The sequence below is a fragment of the Grammomys surdaster genome, unplaced genomic scaffold, assembly GCF_004785775.1.
Source record: "Grammomys surdaster isolate TR1022 unplaced genomic scaffold, NIH_TR_1.0 125793, whole genome shotgun sequence".
NCBI classification, from domain to species: Eukaryota; Metazoa; Chordata; class Mammalia; order Rodentia; family Muridae; genus Grammomys; species Grammomys surdaster.
The window spans coordinates 12,926-31,496 of record NW_021620624.1 but is presented as its reverse complement, the minus strand read 5'-3'; the positions used below and the strand labels follow the sequence as shown (position 1 = coordinate 31,496).

Genomic DNA, 18,571 nt, shown 5'->3' with positions numbered 1-18,571 from the left:
CTCTTCTCTTCTCTTCTCTTCTCTTCTCTTCTCTTCTCTTCTCTTCTTTTCTCTTCTCTTCTCTTCTCTTCTCTACTCCTCTACTTCTCTTCTCTGCTCTCTCTTCTCTCGCTCTCTTCCCTCCGCCCTAAATAAACTCCCCCTCTCGTGGAACCGTCTGGTTTGCTGTTGTCTGTTCCAAGCTGCATTCGTAAAATCTTTTCAGACATAGAAACATGAACGTTCAGCACAGAAATTTTATGAAAATACAAAAGCAGATGTCATACTATATAGCAAAGAATCTGTAAAGACTGTATTGAGTTCATTTTGTGTTGAACATTTTTTGCAAAGCACAGTGATTTATTTCTCCAAGTGTCTCAAGGTCTCTCACTCTGCATATTTTCTTGTTGGTCACTATGTCTGTTTCTCTCTGCTAGTGGTGGAAATGTCTTTGATGATAGCTGAGAAAGTCTCAGATCTATGAGACCAGCAGGAGTCATTTTATTGCTACATTCTTCTGGGTTCGGCATGGTCTTCAGAAGGATGGAATGACACAGTTTCCACCCCTAGAGCAGAGCCAGTGAAGACCTCCGCAGAGGGGTGACCCTCACTCAAGTCTCAGAAAGTCGCGACCACCCAGTAATCTGCTCGAGACACCATGTACCAGAGCAATAGCGAGGTTTATTAGGGTGTGTGACAACTAGCTGCCGGTCAATTCGTATGCCCACGCAGGAGCTGAATTGACCTCGACAGCCACTTTGAGAGGGGTTTTTAAGGGGAAAAACCACAAACCAAGGAATGGGGAGGGGGCTCATGGTTGTTAAGGTGGCATAACATAAAAATAGTGGAACATTCCAAAGGAACCCAACCTACATGAGTCAGGATCAGGTGAAAACTCTCTGTACGCTTATCTTTCTCAAGAATGTGGTCCTGCCCTGTCACTGTGGCCTTGCCCTGTCACTGCGGTTCTCAGCTTGGTTCCCAGCTTGGTTCCACCTAGTTCACTTGCATTCTTTCCTTTCTCTTTGCAGGTAGGCCAGTTCCAGTAATGGTGACTGGTCTTTCCACATTCCTAAATTGATTCATGGCTCAGTTTCTCCATGTCTTTATAAAGAAAGCCTAAAGAATATTTTATATGTCAAAAAAGGATTCTATATACCCAGTATCTATAATTTTTCACTCTACACCAGCAGAAAGCAAGTCTCCTGGATTGCTGATGGTTGCTGTAGGAGTAAAGCTTATTTGCATAATGATGCACATATTCTACTTCATGTTCCTCTTTCTGCCAAATGTTCTCCATGTGAAGGTTAACTCCATTATTATCAGAAACAGTGTGATTATGGGAAGTGAGAATTCTTCAGCAATAGAGTGATGCTGTGGATTTCAGGGAAGGCCTTAAGGCTGTAGTAAAGAACTCTAAAAATATTACTTCAATAATACATAAATCACTGTAAGAACTGTTTGTTACAAGAATTCTCAACTATGTAATATATAAGGACGCAATATTAATTGCATGAAGTGCTTCCTAGACCTAAAAAAAAGAACCAGAGGCAGCTGCACTAATGAGTCAGCTTAGTTAGAATGATAAAGGAAGGAGAAATGATTTGGTCAATAGAGGGAAAAAACCTGGATCACAAAAGATAAAGGAATAGTTAACAAAACAAGCTCAGATAGATGGTTATACAATATTATTGGTAAATGGTGATCTCCTCCATGGAAGCCATTAACAACTTAATTTGACCCAGATATTCTACTCCCTAAAGGAGACGGTTATAAGTGCAATCCAAATGAAGGTGAGAGACAGACAAACGTCTGCTATCAAGAAGAAAGATGATGGCTTAATGATATTCCTTCTTTTAAGGATCACATTAATATTTTGCAATAGTAAGCCTTGGAGTTACTGAGATAAAAAATGAAAACTGAAGATTAAAAAAAATATATGTGATAGCTGAGAATTATAAAAATGATCTTCAATACTGCTTGCAATGGCATAGGCAAGAACTCGCTAAATTACAAAAAAAAATATGAAAAGTATTATGCCTAAAGTGAACTTTCACACATAAAAATAACCTCTATGTCTACTTGGCAACCACAAGCACTATGCCCAGTGAACAACATAGTAATTGCTACATAAAAAAAAAAAAAATACTTGACACTGCTTGCCAATCTGCTCCCCTAACTACACCATATCCTGAGCCATCACAGATCTCCTGCACTCAGAGCAGTTGGTAGTAAGAACACCACTCTGTATCCCCCGGAGCCTCCTGAAGTCCCAGAGCTACAACTGGGAGCCCCCAGTGAACCCAGGAGCCATCACCCCCCCAAATCCCCCACCTGACAAACACCCCTCCCCTTCTGCCTGGTCCTTTCTTCTGAGGCACAGTGCTAACCAATCTGCTCCCCAGAAGACTCCATATCCTGAGCCATACCAGAAGATTCTTTGCACTCAGAGCAGTTAGGCAACTGACACCACAGCCTGAGGCATCCCAGGAGATCTGCTACGTGCAGGGCAACTGAGCAACTGACCACCAGCTAGTCTGCTCCCCTGAAGGCACTACAGCTGGAAGGCAGCCCAGGAGCTCCTCTGGACACAGGGCAACTGGGAAACAGAAACTATAGTCTGAAGACCTCCCAGGGTCTGTGACATGCAGGGCAACTGACCCAACAGAATGAAAGCCTCCCTGGAGTTCTGCTGCATACAGGGAAACAGAAATCACAGTCCATAGGGCCCCTGGAGAACATCTTCACTCAGAAAAACAGCTTGACTGCTCCTCTGAAGAACCCCCAGTTAGAAGGGCCCACAGGTGGTCTTTTATAGCTAGAGCCACAGGCCTACCAGGAGACTTGAAACAACCCAGGAACAAAAGATGTAGACTCTAGACAGAGTCATTCAGAGAAACAAACACCAAGGATAACCAGATGGCAAGAAGCAAGACTATAAGCAACAGAAGCCAATATACATAGGCATCATCAGAATCCACTTCTCCCACCATAGCAAGCCCTGAATGCACCAACACACCTGAAAAATCAGGAAACTGAACTAAAATCCTATCTAATGAAGACAATAAAGTCATGACGATAATAGAGCCATGAAGATAGTAGAGGAAGATACAAATAACTCACTGAAAGAAATACAGGAAAATATAGGCAAGCAGGTAGAAGCCCTTAAAGAGGAAGCAAATAAGTCCCTTAAAGAAATACAGGAAAGCACAATCAAACAGGTGAAGGAATTGAATGAAGCAGCCCAAGACATAAAAGTAGAAGTAGAAACAATAAAGAAAACACAAAAGAAGGCAAACCTGGAAATGGAAAAGCTAGGAAAGAGGTCAGGAATTACAGATGTAAGTACCACCATAAAGGTAATAGAAGCCTATAGAACACCAAATAAATGGGACCAGAAAAGAATATTCTCTTATTACATAGTAATCAAAACACTAAATGCAAAGGACAAAGAAAAAATATTATTAGAAGCTGCAAGGGAAAAGGGCCAAGTCACATAGAAAGTTAGACCTATCAGAATTATACCAGACTTTTCAACAGAGACTATGAAATCCAGAAGAGCCTGGTCAGAGGTCATGCAGACTCTATAAGACAAATGCCATCCCAGGCTACTATAGCAAGCAAAACTCTCAAACAACATAGGTGGAGAAACCAGGTTATTCCAGGACAAAACCAAATTCAAAGAGTATCTATCTACGAATTTGGTCCTACAGAGAATCCTAGAAGGAAACCGCCAACACAGGGAAGGTACCTACCACAAAGAAAAGACATTAAACATTTCACAACAAAGCCAAAAGGAGAGAATGTTTGTGGGACTGCGTAAGGGTATCCTGGTTCATGGCTAGGCATGGGTCTAGAACCCCAAGACTCTAAGTGAGAACCGGCAGGCATTTGGCCATGTCCCCAGAACCCAGGGTCCTGTCACACAGTCTTGTCTCCATAGACCTACATTGTCCAGTCACGTAGGCCATTACAGTCCCTCCCAAAATGCACAGGTAGAGGGCGTGACCACAGGCCTCAGGCCCTAAGGATTTACATACTAATGAGGGCCAGAGTGCGGAGCAAATTAAGCATGCTTCCCCAGAACCTCCCCTTTCCTTCCTCCCTATTTAACTCAGGACTGCCCTGAGTTTTACGGAGGTGCATCCAGATTCATCCATCATCTTCCATGACAATAAACCCTTTTGGAATCAAGGACTTCCTCGTGTCATTAGGGCCTGCCGTCACCAAAGCCTCCAGCCTGTGGAACCTTAGACCTTCTCCTGTATGTGGGACTAGCTGTGTGGAAAGCCTCTGGGACTCCTCCACCACTGCTGCTGCCTTTCCCCCCCTACCCCACACACTGTCCCCAGAACCCAGGATTCTTACACACAGTCTTGTCTCCATAGACCTACATTGTTCAGTCATGTAGGCCATTACAGCTCCTCCCAAAGTGCACAGGTAAAGGACTTCACCATAGGCCTCAGGCCCTAGGGATTTACATACTAATGAAGGCCAGAGGGCAGAGCAAATTAAGCATATTTCCCCAGACCCTCCCCCTTTCTCCCTATTTAACTCAGGACTGCCCTGAGTTTCACGGGGTACATACAGATCCATCCACCATCCGACATGAAAATAAACCTTTCTAGAACCCTAGACTTTCTCGTGTATGTGGGACCCGCAGTGTGGAATACTGGGATCCACCACCACTGCTGCCTATTTTTTCCCACAAATGTTGTAGATAGCCCTGGTCTTGTATTTTGATGCTAATTGTGCTTTCCTGAGGGTGGGGGGCTGCAGACAAGAAGTGAATCAGAATATACAGGTGACTTTGTGAACCTTCTGCCCAACTTAATTTGTAAAATAAAGGCTAGAGCCCATGATTGGGCAGTGGAAAGGTAGGTGGAACTAGAGAGAGAAAGAAAGAGAGAGAGAGAAGAGAGGGAGAGAGAGAGAGAGAGAGAGAGAGAGAGAGAGAGAGAGAGAGAGAGAATCGAGATGTCAGGAGATGTGAGATGGCAGAAGATGTTACCCTAGTGTCTCTAGCAGTTATTCATATCAATGTTAGAAAATTTGGGATAACAGTTCTAATTGTGTGGGTGTCTTGTGTATTGAGTATTTGCTGATATATAAATCTATTTGGTTAATTTTAAGCATTAAGAGTCTTATTTCTACTGGGTTCTGGGAATTGTTATATCTACCACATGGGGGTGGCAAAGTTGGCACAGAAGCCATGCTTAGAGCCGTGACCTCAATAGAGCTGGCTGGTGGAGGCAGCAGCCATATCAACATCTTGTGGGTCCCAGGTTTGCTCCAAGGGTGAGCCAGTGCTGCCTTTAGTGCTGGAACTTAGAGCAGGAACATGGCAGCCAGGCCAGAGCCAGCTGGACTGCCCTGTTTTCAAATACCTCTTACTACAAGAGAACAACAAGAACATAAAGCCACTAACAAGAATAAACATATCAGGAACCAACAGTCATCTGCCTTTAATATCTCTCAATATTAACGGACTCAACTCACCTATAAAAAGACAGAAGAAAACAGACTGGATACAAAAACAAGATCCAGCATTTTGTTGCATGTAAAGAACACACCTCAGTAACAAAGACAGACACTATCTCAGAGTAAAAGGATGAAAAAGGGCTTCCAAGCAAATGCTCCCAGGAAAAAATCTGGAGTTGCCATCATAATATCCAATAAAATAGACTTTCAACTAAAAGTTATCAAGTATGACAAGGAAAGACACTTCATATTTATCAAGGAGAATATCCACCAAAAGAAAGTGTCAATTCTGCACATCTATGCCCCAAATGCAAGGGTATCCACATTCATAAATGAAACTTTACTAAAGCTCAAAAACCACATTGAACCCCATACAGTATAAGTGTGGACAGGTCATGAAAACAAAAACTAAACAAAGTGAAACTAACAGAAGTTATGAATCAAATGAATTTAACAGATATCTTTAAAACATTTTATCCTAAAACAAAAGAATATACCTTCTTCTCAGTACCTCATGGTAATTCCCCCAAATCAGCCATATACTTGGTCACAAAACAGGCCTCAACAGATACAAGAAGAATGAAATAGTCCCATGCATCCTATGAGATAATCATGAACTAAGGCTAGTCTTCAATAACAACAAAAACCACAGAAAGTCCATTTATACATGGAAACTGAACAACACTCTGATCAATGACAACTTGGTCAGGGAAAAAATAAAGAAATAAATTAAAGACTTCCTGCAATTTAATGCAAATGCTGACACATCATACCCAAAATCATGGGACACAATAAAAGCAGTGCTAGGAGGAAAATTCATAGCAATAAGTGCCCTGGTTTTTTTTTTTTTTTAAAAAAGAAGCAAAGCAACAACAGCAACAACAAAAAACCCTGCAGAGATCTTACACTAAGCCCAAGAGGAATTGACTGAAGGAAATAGTCATACTTGGGCCAAAATCAATCAAATAGGAAGAAAGAGAACAATACAAAGAATCAACAAAACCAAAAGCTGGTTCTTTGAGAGAATCAACAAGATAGATAAACTCTTAGCCAGACTAACCTGAGAGCACAGAGACAGTATCTAATTAACAAAATCAGAAATGAAAAGGGAGACATACTGACAGAAACCAAAGAAATGCAAAAAACCATCAGATCCTACTACAAAAGCTTATACTCAACAAAACTGAGAAATCTGGATGACATGGATATTTTTCTAGAAAGATATAAGGTACCAAATTAAATCAGGATCAGATAAATCATTTAAACAGTCCCGTAATCCCTAAAGAAATAGAAACAGGAATTAATAGTCTCCCACAAAAAAAGCCCAGGACTAGATGGCTTTAGTGCAGAGTTCTATCAGATCTTCAAAAAAGAACCAATACCAATATTCTTCAAACTGTTCCACAAAATATAAAAAGAAGGAACACTACCCAATTCTTTCTATGAAGCCACAATTATGCTTATACCTAAATCACATGAAGACCCAACAAAGAAAGACAACTTCAGACCAATTTCCCTTATAAATACTAATGCAAAAATAATAAAATTCTTACAAACCAAATCCAAGAACACGTCAAAATGATCATCCATCATGATCAAGTAGGCTTCATGCCAGGAATGCAGGGTTGGTTCAATAAATGGAAATCCATCAATGTAATCCACTAATAAACAAACAAAGAAAAAAATGACATAATCTTTTCATTAGATGCTGAGAAAGCATTTGACATAATCCAACACCCCTTCATGATAAAAGTCTAGGAAACATCAGGAATTCAAGGCCCATACGTAAACATAGTAAAAGCAATATACAGCAAACTAGTAGCCAACTTCAAACTAAACAGAGAGAAATTTGAAGCAATTTCACTAAAACCAAGGACAGGATGAAACAAGGCTGCCCACTTTTTCCCTACGTATTCAATATAGTACTCGAAGTCCTAGCCAGAGATATTAGACAACAGAATGAGGTCAAAGGCATGCAAACTGGAAAGGAAGAAATCAAAATATCACTATTTGCAGATGATAAGATAGTATACTTAAGTGACCATAAAACTTAGACCAGAGAAGTACTAAACCTGATAAACAACTTCAGAAAAGTGACTGGATATACAATTAACTCAAACAAATCAATAGCCTTCCTCTACTCAAAGGATAATTGGATAGAGAGAAAAATTAGGGAAACAACACTTTCACAATAGCCATAAATACTATTAAATACCTTGGTGTGACTCTAACCAAGCAATTGAAAGAAAACTTTCACATGAACATGACATGAACTTTAAAGTCTTTGGAGAAAGAAATCAAAGAAGACCTCAGAAGATGGAAAGATCTCCCATGTTCATGGATTGGAAGGATTTAGATAGTAAAAATGGCCATCTTACTGAAAGCATTCTACAGATTTAATGCAATCCCCATCAGAATTCCAACTCAATTCTTCATGGAGTTAAAAAGAAAACTTTACTAATTCATTTGGAATAACAGAAAACTCAGGAGAGCAAAAAACTATTTTCATTAATAAAAAAAAATCCATGAAAGCAATAGTGATTAAATAATCTGCATGGCTTTGATACAGAGGCAGGCAAGTAGATAAATGGAACAGAATTGAAGACACAGAAATGAACTCACACACCTATGGTCATTTGATCTTTGACAAAGGAGCTAAAACCATTCAGTGGAAAAAAAGACAGCATTTTTAACAAACAGTGCTATTTTAACTGGGAGTCAGCATATAAAAGAATGTAAATTGATCCATTCTTATCTCCTTGTACAAAGATCAAGTCCTAGTCAATCAAGAGCCTCCACATAGAATCATATACACTGAAACTAATGAAAGAAAAAGTGAGAAAGATCCTCAAAGACATGGGCACAGGAGAAAAGTTCCTGAACAGAACACTAATGGCTTAAGCTCTAAGATCAAGAATCAACAAATGAGACCTCATAAAATTGCAAAGTTTCTGTAAGGCAAAGGACACTGTCAATAGGACAAAATGGCAACCAACAGATTGGGAAAAGATCTTAACCAATAGATTATATATCCAATAGACAGCTAATATCCAATATACATAAAGAACTCAAGAAGTTAGACTCCAGAGAACCAATTAACCCTATTAAAAAAATAGGGCACAAACCTAAAGATACCAAATGAGGGATACCAAATGGCCAAGAAGCACCTAAAGAAAACTTCAAAATTATTAGTCTTCTGGGAATTGCAAATCAAAACAACCTTGAGATTCCACCTCTCATCAATTGGAATGGCTAAGATCAAAAACTCAGGTGATAGCAGATGCTAGCAAGGATGTGGAGAAAGAAGAACACTCCTCCATTGTTGGTGGGATTGTAAGCTGGTACAACCACTCTTGAATTCAGTCTGGCAGTTCCTTAGAGAATTGGATATAATACTACATGAAGAGCGAACTATACCATTCTTGGGAACAAGGACACATGCTTCCCTATGTTCATAGCTGCCTTGTTTATAATCACCAGAAGCTGGAAAGAACCCAGATGTCCTTCATCAGAGGAATGGATATAAAAAATGTGTTACATTTACTCTTCGCTGATATTAAAAACAATGAATTCATGAAATTCTTAGGCTTATGGATGGAACTAGAAAATATCATCCTGAGTGAGGTAACCGAGTCACAAAAGAATACACATGGTATGCACTCACAGATAAGTGGCCCAAAATCTTGAAATACCCAAGATATATAACTGTCAGACCACATGAAGCTCAAGAAGGAAGACCAATGTGTGGGTGCTTCCGTCCTTCTTAGATGAAGTACCAAAACATTCATGGAGGGACATATGGAGACAATGTGTGGAACAGAGACTGAAGGAAGGGCCATCTGGAGACTGCCCCATATGGGGATCCAGACCATGTGTAGAAACCAAAAGCAGACACTGTTATGGATGCCAGGAAGGGCATGCTGGCAGATGCCTGATATCACTGTCTTCTGAGAGGCTCTGCAAGAGTCTGACATATACAGTGCTGAATGATCACAGCCAACAATTGAACTGATTATAGGATGCCGAATTGAAGAGTTAGAGAGAGAGGACTAAAGGAGCTGAATGGGTTTGTGGCCCCAGAGGGAGAGCAACAATACTAACCAACCAGAGTTCCCAGGGTCTAAACAGCCAGCCTGGGAACACACATGGAGAGACCCATGGTCTCAGCCATATATGTAGAGGAGGATGGCCTTGTTGGACATCAGTGGGAGAGGAAGCCCTTGGTCCAGTGAAGGCTGGATATCCCATTGTGGGTGAATGCCAGAATGAGGAGGCAGGAGTGGGTGGGTGGGGCACACTCTCATAGAAGCTGGAGGAGGGGGGAACATATAGGGGGTCTTTGGGGGGGTGAAAATGGAGAAACGCGATAATATCTGAAATGTAAATAAACAAAATATTCAATTTTTTTTTAAAAAAAAAGATAGAAATGCTGAAAAATCAAGCTTTTAATTTGTATACTGATAGCCAATATATAGCTCATGGTTTACAATTACTTGAAACTGTTCCTTTTTAAGATACTGCTCATTCTCAAATTTTGCAATTACTTATGCAAATGCAACTCAATTTAAGAGAATGTACTATTCCTTAACTTTATATAACATTTAAGACCTAATACTGGATTTCTTGGACCCATTAGGTCAACACCACAGCAGATTTGTATACTAGGCAGATTATAGGCCTTACACAGGAACAGTTAGCCAAACAGTCTCATTCTTTACATCATCAAAATAGTAACAACTTGAGACAACAATTTGGTGTTTCTAGAGAATGTGCACATCAAATTGTAAAGTCATGTCCTGAATGTCCTCAGGTTTACCTGTACCACATAATGATGTTAATCCTTGAGGACTCATACCTAATCAATTATAGAAAATGGGTGTTACTAATATTTTTGCTTTTGGCCAATTAAAATCTGTACATGTGACTATTGACACCCTCTCAGGCTCCCTAGTTGCAACTGCTTTAACAGGAGAAGCAACTAAAAATGTAATTACTTATTGCCTACATTATTTTTCTATGCTGGCTGTTCCAAATCTGATTAAAACAGATCATGGAACTGGCTATTGCAGTTGAGCATTTGAGACTTTTTGTCAACAATTTAATATTATACATATTACTGGGATTCCTTATAATCCTCAAGGACAAGGTATTGTGGAACAGGCCCATGGGCTTTAAAGTAATATCTTCATGAAAAAAAGGGGGCAGTATATCCTAGTATACCACAAATTTATTTAAATCATATTCCTTTTATTTTAAATTTTTAAAAATTTGGATAACAAGGAACTCTCTGCTGAGTGTCTATGGCACCCTACAACTAAGCATACCTATGCCTAGGTAAAATGGAAGGATCAACTTACTGACATATGGCATGATCCTGATCAGGTATTTAATATGGGTAAATGGGCATGTTTGTGTTTTTTTTCTGCAGGATGTTGAAGAAGCATGGTGGCTGCCAGAGTGATTGGTGAGACATGCTGATGCTGGGACAAAGAGTGATGCTGACCTGTGAGCTTGCTGAGTGCACTGAGACTGGTAACTAGGAAGATGTAGTGGACTCATGTTCAAGACCCACCATTGATTGCCTATATCCCAGATGAAACAAGTTACCTTGCCTCAAGGTTTTAGACCTTGTGGGATAGAGAATGAAAAAGAGAAGTTATAATGACTCTTGTATTTTTCTTAAATGTTACCAGTTATTTGGACTCAATCATGGACTAGTCTAGAAATCAATCCAATATTGGAAATAACAATCTTCATTTAGAAGGCTGGTTCTGGACATTTTCAGAGACATATTTGGAAGTTAGCTGCAGTTCTCTATGATGTTATGTTAGCAAGAGATAAAGTTGGGACAGGATCTGGATTTCAAACAAGTGTTAGTTCATGTGTTAAGGCTCTTTTAATTGTCATGTTAAAATTACTTTTGTTTCTTCTACAGTATTTAATGTAAGTTGTATCATTTGTACACTTGCTAGTTGTGTTAGTGTGTTGAAACCTGGCATGTCTGTATGGGGGTCTATCAGCTTTCGTTTTATTGCCCTGAGTATTACAGGACCTTGAGATTCTGGAAAAAAAAAAAAAGCTTCCAAGTACTGGAAAAGTGAGACAGGTTTAAGCAGAAGCAAGAGGGTGGGCTTGATTATTGCTTGTATGAAAGCTTTAATTACATTAATTGCTAGCATCACTGCTTTTGAAATTACTTTGACACAAGAAGTTAAGACAGCTACTTTTGTTAATCACTTATCTAAAAATGTTACTAATGTGTTGAGTATTCAAGAGGATTTAGATAGGCATTTAGAACAATGGGTTGATGTTCTTTATCCTATGCCAATTATTGGAAGGTGGTTCAGAGGTTAAGAGTAAAGAGCCATCTCAAGTGTCATCCCTAATACTAATGGAATTGTATTACTTCTAAAAGTTACAATGATAGTCATTATAATTAGGAAAAAGTTTAAAGACACTTGCAGGGTATTTTGCATAATTCTAACAACTCTCTGGATGTTTTCACTTTGCATAGTGAAATTATGAATTTAAAGAATGCTATTGCTGAGCTTTGATGCTACAGATACTGCTTATAAAATTACCCATGGCCTGAGGTCAGTATTTCCATTTTGATCAAGCTTTAAGAATAGGATATATAACCACGGAGAGCCCCGCTCCCTCTAGGTTCTGTGAGATTGGGTGCAGAGCTGACTCCCGGGATCTGCTCTGGCACAGACCGGAAGGAACCCACGCTCCGGGCCCTGGAGTGAACTCCTGGGTCCCAGTGGGTCCTAGCCACTCCCTGTTCGGGGGCAAGCACTGCCACCTCCTAGCCCAAGACCCTGCTTGGCACAGAGGTCCTGCGAGCCCCGCTTCCTCTGGAGTCTGCGAGATTGGGTGCAGAGCTGCCTCCCGGGATCCGCGAGTGCTCGGGCCCCGACCGGATGGAGCCCGCTCCAGGCCAGGAGCGAATTCCTGGGTCCCAGTGGGTCCCTGTTTCTCCCTGTTTGGGGTGAGTGCTGCTTTTTCCTTACCTGGGATGCTGCGTGAGTTCAAGCTCCTGGGAGTCCCTGTTTTTCTTGGTTTTCTGCAGTTGGGTATGGAGCTGCTGCCTGCGACCTGCTCTAGGCTCGGTCCCAAACCGGAAGTCCACTTCCCAGGGGCCCACCCAATGCAGCCGAAAAGGAGTGCGTGGTGCTGGGAGTGGGTGCAGCCTACATGGCCTAAGACAGGGCTCTCGCCCTCCTTTCACCCACATCAGAGTCCCTTGACGTTGCCCATCGTCGACAGCCTAAAGCCTTCGACCATCGATGTGACTTGTCTCACATCAGTGTTTTGGGGTTGTGAACTTGTCTAAGACCCCCCCATAATTAGACATCCAAATTCAAAACTCACATAGTTGGGATTGAACATAAGACGCCTTCTCTAACTAAACAGAGAAGGGGGAGATGCCAGAAGCCAGGACCCTCGCCCTTACCCTTACCCCCTACCTTTCCCCACCTGCACAATGTCCTCTGAAGCTTGGCAGCTGCAAGATCCTGCTTAGCAACTGCAGATAGACTCAAAGCAGAGTACCATGTCTTCTTAAGAATAGCAGGGAGACCATAACTCAAGCAGTGTACCATATCTTCTGAAGAACTGCAGGTAGATCATAATTCAAGGCAGTGTACCATATAGACCATGACATGTTTCAAGGCACAGGCCAAGAAGATTTTGTACTTTTCCACCACCTGGACCCTCTTACCTCCTCCCCTTGTAAAACATGCTATAAAAAAGCATTTCATGCTCAAAAAAAAAAAAGAAATTAAAAAAAAAATGAATACAAAAAAAAAAAGAATAGGATATATAGCATGATCATGCTAGCCCTTTTTGTCCTGGGAATACTTTTATTCCTGTCCATTGTGTTAAAGCTTGTCTTTAACAACATCAACATGTTGGAGGCCAAAGTACTTGGCTTAAAACTGAAAATGGACCCCCAGACAGGGTTATTAACTTAACTGACTGGCAAGCCAAGGACAGGTAAGATTCTGCACAGAGCCTTACCAACCTAAGACAGAAGTGCATTGCTTTGGATAATACATATTCCATGACAGGTAAGGAAGTCACACTTGTTAGAACAACCTAAGACAGGCTCAGTCTTGTTTATGAAATAAAAATGGGGCGATGTGGAGAACCTTTGTGGCTGTTTGGCAGGGATCTGACATTGTCCAAGGACAAGGAAATGGGCTGCTTATGAGGAATCTAACATTAGCCAAAGACAAAGAAGTGGGTTTCAGGCAGGAATCTGACATTAGACCAGAACAAAGAAGTAATTTCAGGCAGGAATCTAAATCTTAGGCTAGTGCAAAGAGATAATATCAGGCAGGAATATAAATCTTAGACTAGAACAAAGAAGTACGCTTCAGGCATGAAAATGACTTTGGGGTAGAACAGGGAAATAGGCCCAGATACTTTGGTCATCCTGATAAGCCCTTAGAAACAGTGATCATGGGAGTGTTCAGGGGACTTTGTTTATTGCCTTGCTTGTTCGTTGACTATTTGTATTTATTGTCTTACTTGTTCATTGACTATTTACATCTATTGTAGTGCTAATTCCTCAACTTAGAACAGACCTTAATACTTGCATGTAATTAAAATGGTACAAAGCAGATTGGGAAAAAATAAATAAAAGAAGATGAAGTTAAAAAAAAACATTTAAAAAGTCTAGGAGAAAAAAAATAAGGATATTGTGAAATTTTAGGCAAATGGATGGAACTAGAAAATAACATCCTAAGTGAGGTAACTCAGACCCAACAGACATGAATGGTATGTATTCACTTATAAGTAGATATTAGCTATAAAGTACAGAATATCCATGATACCTTCAACAGACCATATGAAACATGACTTCATGAAATACCTAGGTAAATGGATGGAACTAGAAAATATCATCCTGAATGAGGTAATTCAATCACAAAAGAACACACATGGTATGTACTCACTGATAAGTGGATATTAGTCCAGAAGTTCAGAATAACCAAGATACAATTCACAGACCACATAAAGCTCAAGAAGTAGGAAGACCAAGGTGTGAATACTTCTGTTCTTCTTATAAAGAGAAACAAAATACCCATAGGAGGAGATACAGAGTCAAAGTGTGGAATAGAGACTGAAAGAAAAGACATCCAGAGACTGCCCCACCTGGGGATCTGTCCTGTATACAGTCACTAAACACAGACACTATTGTAGATGCCAAGAAGTGCATGCTGACAGGTAACCTGAAATAGCTGTCTCCTGAGAGGCTCTGCCAGAGCCTGACAAACACAGAGGTGGATGCTTGCAGCCAACCATTGGACTGAGCACGGGGTCCTCAATGGAGGAGTTAGAGAAAGTACTGAAGGAGCTGAAGGGGTTTGCAGCCCCATAGAAGGAATAACAATATGAACCAATCAGACCCCCCACCCACAGCTCCCAGGGACCAAACCACTAACCAAAGAGTTGACATGGAACTCCAGCTGCATATGTAGCAGGGGATGGCCAGTGAAACATCAATGGAAGGAAAGGCCCTTGGTTTGAGTTTGTCTTAATGTACATAAAATAGGGTTTGTCTTAGCATCCCATAATCTCTCTTGTTGGAGGCTCCCAGCTCCACATCTTCAGATGGGAATATGAAGCCTGTAGTAACTACAGAAACCAGGAAAGCAAAATGGGTCCTTTGTCAGGTTAGGGGTGAGAGTGGGAGCGATGGAGAGCAGAATAGCAGACTACAAGTATCTGATCAGGAAAATGGAAGAGAGGGCTCTTTAGCGGTGACGGGGCAGGTAAGTACAGAAGACGTGTGGAGGAAGGGAAAGGGGAGTAGCAGCAGGACACAACTGATCAAAGAGGGAAATGGGAAAGTGGTGGGTTCTTAGGTAAAGTTGGGGGGGAGATAAATACAGAAAGAGGAGGGAGTTAGGGAAAATAACAACATGGGTAGCTGAGAAAACCTTAAGGAAACATCTTGTTAGTGATTTACCCACCCACCCTCCCAAAGAAATGTTAAAAAAGAATGTGCTTTCTTGATACCTCAGAATTAGTTTCTTAATCATGAATTGGAGTTCACAAAGGATTTAAATTAAATGGGAACTAAAATAGAAGCCATCTAGGCCCATTTAGAACCATATGGCTTATGCAATTAACAGAGTCTGATAGGTACACTAATGGTCTTCCACTGTATCTGTATCTTTAATTCTATATTCTGAGAATGTAAGATTTCATGGGAAAAGAAACATAAAAATGATGAATTGATATAGATCTTTTGCTGATTAAAACTGTCATATTATCATGAATTATGACTGGAATCCCATTAGAATTGTGAGTCAAAATATGGATAACTGCCAAATAGAGCAAAGTAAAATTATACAATCATCTGATATTTTAGATGTCTTCTATGATATTTACCAAGCCCACCATAGTTTTTCTTCATCTCTGCAAAAGTGATTCATCTACTATGCTCATTACTAGTGTTTTAATTGTTAAGTATAAAATGAGCCAATTTAAATCTATAGGATTGGATTTCTAAGGTATGAGACTCAAGTGCACTACAGGAACAAAAGTTGTGCATTCTGTGTAAATATGACTATAAATGCATTTGTTATCCATAATAATCTCTCTGTATAGGATATACCTGGATGATATATAGAAATGTAGGATATAGCTGATATGAAGCATGATAAGTGAAAGACACAGGTTACTCAAGAATTAGTAGGGAAAATAGAATGATTATATATCTATACGGTGAAATGAATTATAAGTTTGATATATAATCTATTTTTTCAGTTATATGAAATAGACTTCCACTATGCTTTTAAGATAAATACACTTTTCATTTATGTCTTCAAACAAGAATGTCCTTTATTTCCAAGCTGGACTAGGAGTCCTAGCCAATATGTTTTTGCTAATTTTCTATATTTTCATAATCCCAAGTCATAGACATAAGCCTGTGAATCTGATATCCTGCCAACAGACCTTTGTTCACATAATTATGGTCCACACTGGATGGGCTATTTGGCTTACATATATGTTTGAGTTACTGAACATTGAGAATGAATTCAAATGTAAGACAATATTTTACATAAGCAGACTGATGAGAGGCCTCTCTATCTGTATCACCTGCCTCCTGAGTGTGGTCCAGGCTGTCACAATCAGTCCCAGTACCTCACTGTTGGCAAAATTTAAACATAAACTGAAAAAAATACATCATCTATGCTTTCTTCTGTTTTTGGTCTTTCAATTTGTCCTTCAGAAATAACCGGATCTGCTCTGTTGGTGCTTATACCAATGTGAGTGAGACCAACCATATGAAGGTCACTAATACTGCTCACACCTTCCCATGAACAATATCATCAGGATATTGATTTTCACAGTGACAACTTTAAGAGATGTGTTTCTTGTAGGAGTCATGCCAACCACAAGTACATACATAGTGATTTTCTTTTTCAGACATCAGAGGCAATGCAAGCATCTTCATAGTATCAATTACCTGAGAGTATCTCCTGAGAAAAAGGCCACCCAGACCATTTTGCTGCTGGTGGTTTTCTTTGTGGTCATGTACTGGATGGATTTGTTCATCTCATCTACCTCAGTGCTGCTGTGGAGTACTGTTCAGAAGTTTGTGGTGAATGCCTATCCCACAATTACTCTTTTGTTACAAATCAGTTCTGATAACAGAATAATCAATGTGCTGAAAAACTTGTGGCCAAAATGTTACCAGGCTCTTTAAAGGGGAGTAATCTTTCACTTTTTTTTTTTTTTAAAAAGCAGCTCCCTGACACATATACATCAGAAGACTGCCTGGCCTAGCCTTAGTGAGAGAAGAGACACCTAATCCTCGAGAGACTTAAAGCCCCAGGGAGTGGGGAGGTCTGGTGCAGTGGACATCCTCTTGGAGATCAGGGAGGAGATATTGGAAGAGGAACAGTCACAGGGCACACCGGGTGGGAGATAACAAGTGAACTGTAAAAAAAGATTAAAGAACAATAATTTTAAAAGAGATATATTTTATTTTTTCTATCCTATCCTATCCTATCCTATCCTATCCTATCCTATCCTATCCTATCCTATCCTATCCTATCCTATCCTATCCTATCCTAATTCTATTCTATTTCTATTCTATGAGTGTTGTTTCAGCATGTATGCATGTGTACATTCCTGGGGCTCACAGAGTTCATACAAGGTCATTGGATCCTTCCAAACAGGACTTAGCAATGACTGTAAGAAGTTATTTTGGTCTAGCCTCAATTATTTCTTTTCTTAAAAAAAAAACTGATTACTTTAAAAACTGTTTAATAGTTCAAGTAGCAAAGTAAGATTTTTTCATTTGACTTAAGTAAAATTTGTGGTATCATACATTCTTTTATCATTTCTGCTGCCAAGATGAATGGAGGTTTTTTTTCAGTTCATTGTACACCATACATAAGTTGCTATTTACACATGAATTCTCTTTCTCCATTTTAATTCTTGTCATAAATGTTCCCCTGATGTTGAGTTTACGCAAAAGAAGATTCTTACTTATAGTGACTTTTTAAGCATTTCTCTTGAAAATATGTTATTTTATTCTAAAAACTCATGAATAGTGTTAAAATACTATTGTAGATTTAATTGTTTCCTAATTATTATTATTTTTATTCTCTCACACAGTACTTCCTGACCACAGTTTCCTGTCCCTCCACTACTTCCAATCCCTCCCTACCATCTTCTCTTTCCCAAATCCACTCGTTTTCCCCTTAGAAGAAAAAGAGAAGGCCTCCCAAGGATAACAGCTGAACATGGCATAGTAATTTGTAAGTTACACTAAGACTGGATACAAACCCTCTTATTAAGACTAGATAAGGCAACCAACTAAAAGAAAAATTAAGCCCCAAGCATAGGCAAAAGAGTCAGCGACACCCCCACTTCCACTGTTAGGATCCCATAAGAACACCCACACTGCACAACTATCATGTATATGCAGAGGGCCTTGCACAGACCCATAGGGTCCATACTTATTGCTTCAATCTCTGTGATCCCTTGTGACTTTCTGCATCTTTGACTCTGTGACCCTGTTCTCCTGGGAGCCTCGAGCCCTCTGCCTCCTATAATCATTTCTCCCTCTTCTCAGCTGTGGGTTTTC

The 18,571-nt window shown here is 40.0% G+C and overlaps 1 pseudogene; it reads left to right on the top strand.

Moving 5' to 3' along the window:
• Nucleotides 1–16,291: 16,291 nt before the first annotated feature.
• LOC114640251 lies at nt 16,292–17,182 on the top strand (annotated as a pseudogene).
• Nucleotides 17,183–18,571: the final 1,389 nt, after the last annotated feature.